Source organism: Eschscholzia californica, unplaced genomic scaffold (genome assembly GCF_041429995.1).
Source record: "Eschscholzia californica isolate CP2 unplaced genomic scaffold, dmEscCali1.0.p SCAF_6, whole genome shotgun sequence".
Lineage (NCBI taxonomy): Eukaryota > Viridiplantae > Streptophyta > Magnoliopsida > Ranunculales > Papaveraceae > Eschscholzia > Eschscholzia californica.
Window position 1 is genome coordinate 18,211,926 of NW_028238483.1, and position 10,265 is coordinate 18,222,190.

At 37.7% G+C, this 10,265-nt stretch overlaps 1 long non-coding RNA gene across 1 annotated transcript; it reads left to right on the plus strand.

The window, feature by feature from the left end:
* The first annotated feature begins 3,499 nt into the window (after nucleotides 1-3,499).
* Nucleotides 3,500-7,075, plus strand: LOC147532146 (uncharacterized). The gene is made up of 3 exons (XR_015228145.1): nucleotides 3,500-3,829; nucleotides 6,002-6,081; nucleotides 6,705-7,075. It is a non-coding gene; the product is annotated as an uncharacterized LOC147532146 (long non-coding RNA).
* Nucleotides 7,076-10,265: the final 3,190 nt, after the last annotated feature.

Below are 10,265 nucleotides of genomic sequence, written 5' to 3' on the forward strand. Positions count from 1 at the left end.
TTCTCTTTACTTTCTATTTCTAAAACAACTTACCTTCTAAGTTCTTAAACTTGTCTGTTTTTGAACTTGTCTATTTCTCACTTCTATGTTTCTTACCTTCTCTGTAGGACTCATGATTTCAGACTGGATCACTTGTCATTCCAGTTTTGGATGCGTTGTTTAAACACTTAGAAGGACCGAATTGATGAAGAACCTAAATGGTTCTCCCAATTGTGGACACTTCTTTGTTGTTAGAACACTGTAACCAAAATGGGTGATTCAAGGAAGCTGGTTAGAAATTGAATGTCCGAACGAATATTGATGTTCCTACAAACCGATGATGAATTTCGTTATCTTAGATCTCTCATGAACTCAGCTTAGTAGAATGACTTTCTATGTTGGCTGTGGTTCTACTTAGGTTGATTTGACGGAGAGTCAGAGTGGTGCTCATGGAGAAATATCTCCTGCTGGTACTGCTGATCCTCCTGTTCCTGGTGTGTCTGCTCCTGCTGGTTCTCCCGCAGGCGAAGTAGATGTGCTGACTGGAACGTCAACCTGTTCGAGAGGCAGAACTTCTAAGGTTTGGGACTTTTATTCCTTTCATGATGCTCCTGATCCTAAAAATGGAGGCAAGATCATTAAAATGGCCAAATGTAACTTTTGTGGCGTTTCTCGAAATTCGAAATCTTCTAACGGGACAACACATTTCAAGAGACACACATTTAAGTGTGCTAGAGCACTAAAAATTGACTTGACTCAATCAAAGTTGGTACAGGATCCAAACAGTGGAAATATGGGTTCATTTCAGTTTAGTCAAGCGAGACCTCGCAAAAACACTATCAAGCTTTTAATCCTTCGCGAGTTGCCGATGCAATTTGTGGAGGACCCCTTCTTTCAATTTTATATTACTGATTCCTTCCATCCTGGGTTCAAGTCATTTTCTAGGAGCACTGTTAGAAATGATATCCTTAAATACTTTAAGGAAGAAAAAGATGCACTCAGAAATGTTTTACTTAGTGCTCCTGGTCGAATTGCTCTTACTTCTTATATGTGGTCTTCGAACCAGAGGCTTAGTTACATGTGCATAACAGCGCATTACATTGATGAAATTTGGTGTGTCCAAAAGAGAATCATCTCTTACATTCTGTTGGACAAGTCTCATACTGGGGAACACATTGCCAATGTTTTGTATGATAAGCTAACTAATGATTGGATAATATCTGGCAAAGTGTTTTCCTTGTCAATGGATAATGCTAGTGCAAATACTGTGTCTGTTTCTCGTTTAATCGAGTTAATGCCTCATTTACCATTGAGAGGCGAATTATTTCATGTTCGATGTTGCTGTCATATCTTGAACTTGGTTGTTCAGGATGGTTTTAAAGTTCCCCAGTTTAAAGAAATGCTTACTCGGCTGAAAGGTTGTCTTGAATATATCTCTGCATCGGAGACGTGCATTTCGAACACATTGTGAATCAAAGAACTATTCTCCTAAAAAATTGCAGTTGGATGTAAAACATCGTTGGAATTCAACCTATTTTATGTTGAGAAGTGCCCTTCCGTTTAAGGATCCGATCGACTCGTTCTTATCTGATCGATCTCCGCCTTTTGTCTTATCGAGTAGTGATTGGCAGCACGCCAATTTGTTGTACAAGTTTTTGAAGCCTTTTTATGAGGCAACCAACTTCTTTTCTGGTGTTGATTATGTGACTTCTAACTCCGTCTTGGAGTATTTAATTGATATTGGGATGGTATTTTTAGATAATCGTCATGATCCTATGTTTGCGGGCATTATTCATTTCATGGAGGCTAAATTTTGCAAGTATTGGGGTGAAACTCCCGTATTGTTTGGTGTTGCATGTATTTTAGATCCAAGGATCAAAATGAAAGTTCATATGCTCTTAACCGAACTTGAGAATTGTTTCGATACTTCGGCTATTGTTATCAAGTGTTCTACTGAGCAATCTGCCACCATGATCGGCAAGTTACGTGAATTATTTAAAGAGTATACGGCTGATTTGAGTGTGCCTACATCCGTTTCTTCGTCGTCTGCTGTTGATCAACCCCAGAGTGAGCTTGATGGACCGTCTAGGCGTGGTGCTTTTTGGAGAAGTATTAAGAGAGTTCGAAAGGACTCTATAGCTACCGTTTCCGAAGAAATATCTAGATATGAGTCTGAGCCAGATCCTGCGGTCGATAATATTGAAAAGTTCGATGTTTTGGGTTGGTGGAGTGAGAACGAGAAGAGGTATCCGATTTTGTCCCGAATAGCACGTGATGTTCTTGCTGTCCCGGTTTCGATTGTTGCTTCCGAGTCGGCTTTCTCTCTAGGTAAAAGAATTTTGGGGGACTATCGGAGTAGCCTAACTCCGGAAATGTTGGAGTGTTGTGTTTGTCTTAAGGATTGGTGGAAACATGAGCTTAATGTTACTTTGAAGGAGTTTGATCCGTTAAACGACGGGTTTCCCGAACCAACTCCTAGTCCTAGCATTTCTTAAGTTCGATTGCTCGATTAATGAATGAAGGAGAGAAATGTAACTTTTTGTTTATATTTTGGACTTTTTGTTATTAAAATGTTGGAGGGAGAGAAATGTACTTTTTGTTATTAAAATGGGTGATTATGTAATTTTGTTTATGATATAATCTGATAATCATATATATAATGGTTGGTATTTTAATTAATTATTGTTTTATTATTAAATTATTGTTTATTTTATTTTTTTTTAATAATTCAATAAACCCGAGCCCGCCCGACCCGAGCCCGCCCGACCCGAGCCCGCCCGACCCGAGCCCGTTGAAACCCGTTCGGGTAGTCGGGCTCGGACGGGCTACGGGCACTTCAAGTCTTTGATTCGCCCGGCTCAATACCTCGGGCTCGGCTTATCCGAGCCCGATCCGCCCGAGCCCGGCACTTGGTAGCCCGAGCCCGACCGAGCCCGCCCGATTCCCACCCCTACTTTGTACGAGTTTAGTGCTATATTAGATATCAAATGCTTACCCATTTGCAGAAAACTAAGATTAGTTTCTTTAACACTACTTATAATTATACTTGAATTCATGTAAACAAAACCATGTCAAAAGGGATTTTTATATGAACACAAAACCTTCAAAATAAGCCATTAAGTCACCAAACAAACTCTTCAAATAATAACTAAACCATCAAAACAGAAACCTTGACATTGAAAGTAATCTTTGCTCCTTTGCCCCGACTGCGCTCGTGAAGACTACTCACTGGGTTTTCAACATCAACAAAGGTGTGAATTGCAACATCAAAGATCGAACATTAACTCCCAAGAGAAAACCCGTACTTTGGATTCATAGGCCACGAGCATCACACCCCTTCAATGGTCACTACAAAAAAAACGTCTAATAGGGACACACATGTTTACGTATGTCCCTACTAAAGCAGTAATAGGGACAATTTTATGCTATTTGTCCCCAATAGAATAATAATTGGGACCAATTTATCTTGGGGACGGATTTTCCGAGAGCAATTTAAAAAAATTAACAGTTAAAAAATTTCGACCAAAAAAAAGCGCAAAACTTAACCCTTCTTCCCTCCCTACTTTTTTTTTCGTTCTGTTTCCCTCTTTTCTTTCTCTCTCCTCTTCACCACGCTTCCCTACTCTTCCATCACGACTTCATCACCACGATTTTCTTCTCCCCATGATTTTCTTCTCTCCTCTTCAACACTATTGATCTTCTTCTAGTTATAGGGTTAGTCTTTCTAGGGTTTCTGTTGCATCTTCTTCTTTTGTGCGGTAGACTTAGGGTTTTTTTGGGCTTCTTCTCGGTTTTGTGAAGCAGGTAGATCGAGATTTCTAGGGTTTCTGGTGCGAGTCTTCACATCCAGGTTCATTGTTCTTTTCCCTGTTCTTCTTATTTGTTAAATTAATCGCTTACCCAACTTAATTAACAAGTTATACTCCATAAATGAAACAACAAAGTTTAATCTTTCCTGTTGAAAATCTTAGTACTGAATCTTCGAATAAGGAGGTAATTCTGTTTTGGGTTCTTTGGGTAATAAGCAGGGTGGTTGTACTACTAGTACTAATGTACTATTAATCATGTTTGGCAAGCTGGAACAGTATGAAACGATGTTCCTCAAGGCCATCCAACAAATGGTGATACTGTTCAGTCTAATGGAACTTTGGATTATATCCGAATATAGATCGGAACATATATATATATATATATATATATATATATATATATAATGTGTGTGTGTGTGCGCGCGTGTGTATAGCTAGCTTACGATGATCATGTTTACTCTGAAACCTAGTGATTTTATTAGTAACGTTGAAATATAGTTTGTCCGTTTGTTTTTGTAAAAGTGTTCTTTTTTAAGTTGTTATCATAATTTGCTTTATATACAACATAGTGCAACTTAGGTGTAAGAAAAAATACTAAAGCTCAGTTGTATGTATACATTTTCAAAATTCATATATGAAAACTGACTTCGTATCTAAATTGACTTAAGTCCGATCTCAACATGTCGTGTTTTATCTGACTTAGTTGAATGGTTGATAACCGTTGATTTGAGGTCTATTTGAGACTATAAATAACATAAGTTTGAATTAAGATCTCATTATTTGAATTAAGTCTTCACCAAGTTGTAAAAAAATCCATACTTGTGTTAGACGTTCAGGTGTCTAAAGAATGACATAAGTTTGTAAGAACTTGGGAATGAGATTGGCATTTATAACATGTTAGAATTGATCATTTAGATATTATCTGCGATGTTTCTGCCCTGATATACCACTCATCATCCATTCATCAAATTTTGTTTCTTGTTTCTTGAACTTATATCGTGATTCATCGAACGAGAGTTGTATTCAATACTGGATGTGAGGATGAAGTCTGGGTTGCATTTCATTTGCTTTCTAGTACCTCAGCAAGACTTGAAGAACTTGGGGAGAGAGAAATGAGAAACGAAAGTTCTATCTGTAAGGCACTTAGTTCCGCATTGCTTAAAAAGACCTTCGAGACTTGGGTTATATAACGTAACACTTTGTCTTACATATGGCCTTTTAGGTGGGTTTGGCGCCTTGATTATCTAACAGGTGGGGAAACCTTCCTTGGTCTAGGACAGACCCATGCTAAGGAAAAACCTTGCACAATTCTTGAGCACTCTACAACACCCTAGCCTAATTCTTCTAGCAGGCAGTCAACGACCTAAAAAGATCAGTCTGTGAAATTGGTATCTCGTTCTCATATGTAAATTAATATTTAAATAGAAAATTTAATCGTTTCTTTTTGTTAGTTTCGGGGAGCAGTAGATGTATATTGAGTAAAAGACAGATGTTCCTTGTTAGTTGTTCTTCTTCGTCTTCTTCTTATTCTTTAAAATTAGAAATCAAAATAAGTTTATGGTTAGGTGAAATCGAAGTATATTTGTTATCTTCATGTTTCTACTGTTATCAATAGATGTTAAGACTGAATTGATCAAGAAATCGATAGAAAATTCCTGCTTTTACTAATTTTTGTTATCTTCGTGGTTTTTGTTATCTTCTTGGTTAGGTGAAATCAAATTATATTTGTTATCTTCGTGGTTATAACTCTGATTTAACCCTCACCACATACCGAACATCAATCGTTTATTTATGAAACCAACTTGATCAAGTTCAGTAGGGTTCATTTGGTTGGGAAGCGTTTACCAAGTGGTAATAAAGAATTAGTTATGATGATTTTTTTTTTCGAACTTACTTTGCTAAATGATTTTTATCGAGTTTCATTTGGTCACGTTTTTTTTCCCTTTATAGATATGGTATATGGCCAAATATGAAATTTCAAACTTATCTACTCCAAACCCCAATTTTTAGGTCTAGGAGTCCCTGTTCTTGTAATCCATGATATCTTTCGTTCCTTCTTTAGTTTAATGATATTTCTACTTGTGAAGTTTAGAGTTTTGGGTTGTCATATATGTGAAATTTGTTGATATATCAGCATGAGACCTTTTCTCTGAAACTTCTTTTCTTTTGCGAGCAAGTAGTCCAACGAAAATTTTGTTTTCTTTTGGTTGCAGCTTGAAACATGTACATGGTTTCATTGAACATGTCGAAGAGCAAAAATCAAAAGGCCTTGATGGCATCTTGCTTATTAGTGGTAATATTTCCTCGACTTCAGTTTTCCCTCTAGTCTTTGTGGTAGTGTTCTGTTCTATTTTGAAATCTCAAGGCTTATTATAAGGTGTGAACCTTTTGCATTAAGCGCTCAGGTGTGTAATGTAATAATCCGACATATTGTCTAGCACTTTGCCTCTCTTGTATGATTTCAAACTTATCCCTTGGGTTGCAGCAGCTGATGCTGCGCCGCAGCAGCACAGGCCCTGCAGCAGCTGCTGCTCCATAGGTCTTAAAATTGTTTTCCCTTGTATTGTGGCAATTGATACAAAGATGGAGAGGTTAATCAGGGACTCCATTTTACAAGGTCTTAAAATTGTTTTCCCCTGTAATATTTCCATTGGGTTGCAGCTGCTGCTGTCTTTAACAAAGAATGTCTATTTACTAACTTGAACCTGGCCAGGGGCTGCAGCTGCTGCTCCGGCGCAGCAGGCCAAGGGTCTCTTCTTACGCCTTTATGTCTTTTTGTCTTTGCCGGATTTTTTCTTGTGTTAAAAATTCAATGCATGGAAGTTAGGTTCAATTTTTATATGTTGTTAGAGATATAAGTTCACATGCCTTGTTAATTTTTATTATATCTTTTTTCAATTGATTATTATGAGACAGGTACTGATGCTTGAGGCTTTACAGATTATGTACAATCTTACCGGGTATGAAGAGTTTCAATCATGTTAAGCAGTGGTTCAGGGAGATCGATAGATGGACAAATGATAGTGTGTGCAGGTTTCTTGTTTTTTTTTTTTTTTTTTTTTTTTGCGTGCAGATTTCTTGTTGGTAATACATACTATTTGGTATGTTAGACCATTTTTTTTAAGAATGTTGGACCGGTTAAGTAACACACTTCGTGGATGTTCTTTTGTTAATATTTCTTAAACACTCTAGTTAGTTAAGGTTGACAATAGCTTGTAACGGATTACATTATCTTTTCATCTGAAAAAATATTATTGATTATCGATATTTCAATTCGTTTCAACTGAGTGTCAAGTTTATTTGCTTATGGACAGTATTTTTAAGGAAAGCTCTTAGATTTCCAAACGCAGGCTACAAAAAGTTCTTGCCGAATTTGTAGGGACGATAATTAATTATCCCGAATGCATTCCCGCCGAATTTATGGTTACGGTAATTAATTGTCCCGAAAAATAGTCCCGCCAAAATTTTAGGGACAGATGACAATTGTCCCGAATGTGAAATGGGAAAAACTTCCGCGAAACTTTTAGGGACATTTAGTGACTGTCCCAAAACATCTTTGCTACAGGGACGGATATAGTTCGTCCCCAAAACAGTATTGGGGACAGAGCCTATCCGTCCCAATATCTGTCCCAAATAATATTTGGGACGCCACTTTCGCCGACAGACAAAATCCGTCCCCAATAATCTATTTGGGACGGTTTATACATTTTTGGGACGGATTTTGGCCGTCCCTAATGGGCATATTTTTTGTAGTGGGTAGATCGGATAGCTGATGATCATGTTGAAGAATAAACTACGTGGGTGATCTCCTCCAGGCTGAGAGATGGAAAATTAGGTCCAACCATACAATGATCACCTTCATTGAATATTATTCAAGATATGATCTTTAGTTATACTATTTGAGTTATTTCCTAAATGACCCCCTAGTTTATGACCAGCTTCCCGCGTAGCCCTCTTGTTTATCAAAACTACCCAGATGACTTTTTTTTGCCTTTACCGTCCAATGACCATTAACTTTTTTATTCTCTTCCAAAGCTACCCTTCTCTTGTTCTCCGACATATCCAACTCTCTTTTTTTCACTCTAACAATTTTTTTCTCCCTAAAAAAACTTCATCTAACATTTCAACCATAAAAATATCATCATCATCTAACGGTTCGTTGCTGTTGTTGTTTAGGACTTGTGTTTTTGTTGAGCTTTTGGAGAATCAGGCAAATGCCTTGCAAGGAGGAAATCAAGTTCTGGTCGTTTCTCCAATGTATTGTTCAAAGAGTTCTATTTCTGGGAACTTTGTCTGTTTTTCAGAAGACTTCACACTTGTTGCAGCCCTTGCTGCGGGAAATTTTGTAAGGAATTTCACGTCATTGGCATTGCGAGGGAAGATAGTTTCACATTCAAAATCCGTTAGGTCTTTTTGTAGAACTCTTTTTTCTTTCTTTGAGATTTTGATAATGAGTTAATTCCTATGTGGCCCCCTACTTTGTGACCAGCTTCCTTTATGGCTCCATTTTTTTTTCGTAAATTCAAATATGACCCCCTATTTTCAAGTAAATGTCATAACTACCCTTCTTAATTCTAAATTTAAAACATTAAAAAAAAAAGTTATTTCCACCTCCCCTATCTCTCTTTCCACCTCATCTCTCTCTACAACTCACCCCTCTCTCTCTCTCCAAGACACCTCTCTCTCTCTCCAACTCACCTCTCTCTTCTCCGGCCGGTGACCTTCAAACCTAAAAAAGAAAAAAAAAATCTCTCTCCTCTCTCTAAAAACTCCGGCGAAGGGATTCCCTTCGCCGGAGTTTTTAGAGAGAGAGAGAGAGAGAGAGTGGAGAGATTAAAAAAAATTTAGAGAGAGAATATTTTCTTTTAGGTTTGAAGGTCGCCGACCGGAAAATTTTCCGGCCGCCAACCTTGCCGGAGAAGAGAGAGGTGAGTTGGAGAGAGAGAGGTGAGTTGCAGATAGAGAGAGGTGAATTGGAGAGAAAGAGAGGGGTGAGTTGTAGAGAGAGATGAGGTGGAGAGAGAGAGAGATGGGTGAGGTGGAAATAACTTTTTTTTAATGTTTTAAATTTAGAATTAAGAAAGATAGTAATGACATTTACTTGAAAATAAGGGGCCATATTTGAATTTACGAAAAAAAGGGGCCATAAAGGAAGCTGGTCACCAATAAGGGACCATACAAGAATTAACTATTTGATAATTCGCCACAATGTGTTAAAAGCAATGAAAGTAACAAGCCTTATGTTGTCGGGTTGGCGATTTAGCTTAGATGGATTAACAAGTTGAATTTACATATTCCATACCTGTAGGAATGCAAGCAATTCTACATAAATGGTTCTTTTGTCAGTTTGTTTTTTGTGTGAATTAACAAATTTAGGACAAAGTTCAGTTATTAATCATTTTATCTAAATCTAAAGTAAGATATTACAATTATTAAGGTCACATTAGCCGATCATTGCTTTTGGTAGCCCTATTTTTTTTCCACAGGTCAACATAGTCTTGGTGTTGTTAACAAATATCGCAACTTTAAGAGAGAAAAATCTTTTATCAATATTGAGGTGGGTAAACTCGATTACCAATTAATATTGAAGGGGTGAGGTCAAAAAACCTTTTAGTTTGTAAAGATAATATAAACTAAAGAAAGGTACACTCCTTCAGAAGGACTTCTTCCTTCAGATCGAACGAATATATCCTTCGCGGTGATGAGACATGAAAATGTCTCATCTGAATCTCTTAACTTGGACTAGTTAGTCTGTGAGTTTAAGAGAGTTTCGAAGAGAGAGAGAGAGAGAGAGAGATTGAGTTTAGAAGTTGTGTTTATTATATGATCAATCTCAATTACAATCGAGTTTATATAGCTCGGGTAGAGAGAGAAAGAGTTGGAGGGAAAGTTTGTTATAACAAACTTTCTCTTCAGTGAAAAGACAAAATTACCCCTCGTTAGAGGCACTCTCTTACTGTAGCCGAGTTACACTCCCTTTACATCACTATTACACCCTCCTTACATCGTCTCTCTCTATCATATCTATTACTCCCCCTCAATCTAAATAAGAGACATCAGATTGGATAAGAGAGAAGTGAAAAGATGATTAGCCAAGCCTTTCGTAAACACATCTGCAAGCTGAGAAGAAGAAGGCACATGATCAATCTTTAGAATGCCTGAAGTCACAAGCTCCCGAATGAAGTGATAGTCAATTTCAACATGTTTGGTGCGAGCATGGAAGATTGGATTAGCAGCCAAGTGCTTAGCACCCATATTATCACAGAGCAAAATAAAAGGGTGAGAAATCGAGTAACCCAACTCATCCATGACATAGGAGATCCAAAGCAACTCAGAAGTGGCATTAGCCATTGCCTTGTACTCAGCCTCTGTGCTCGATCGAGCCACAATTGGTTGCTTTTTCGAAGACCAGGCAACCAATGTGGAGCCAAGAAACACAGCATACCCAGCAGTTGATCGACGAGAATCAGGGCATCC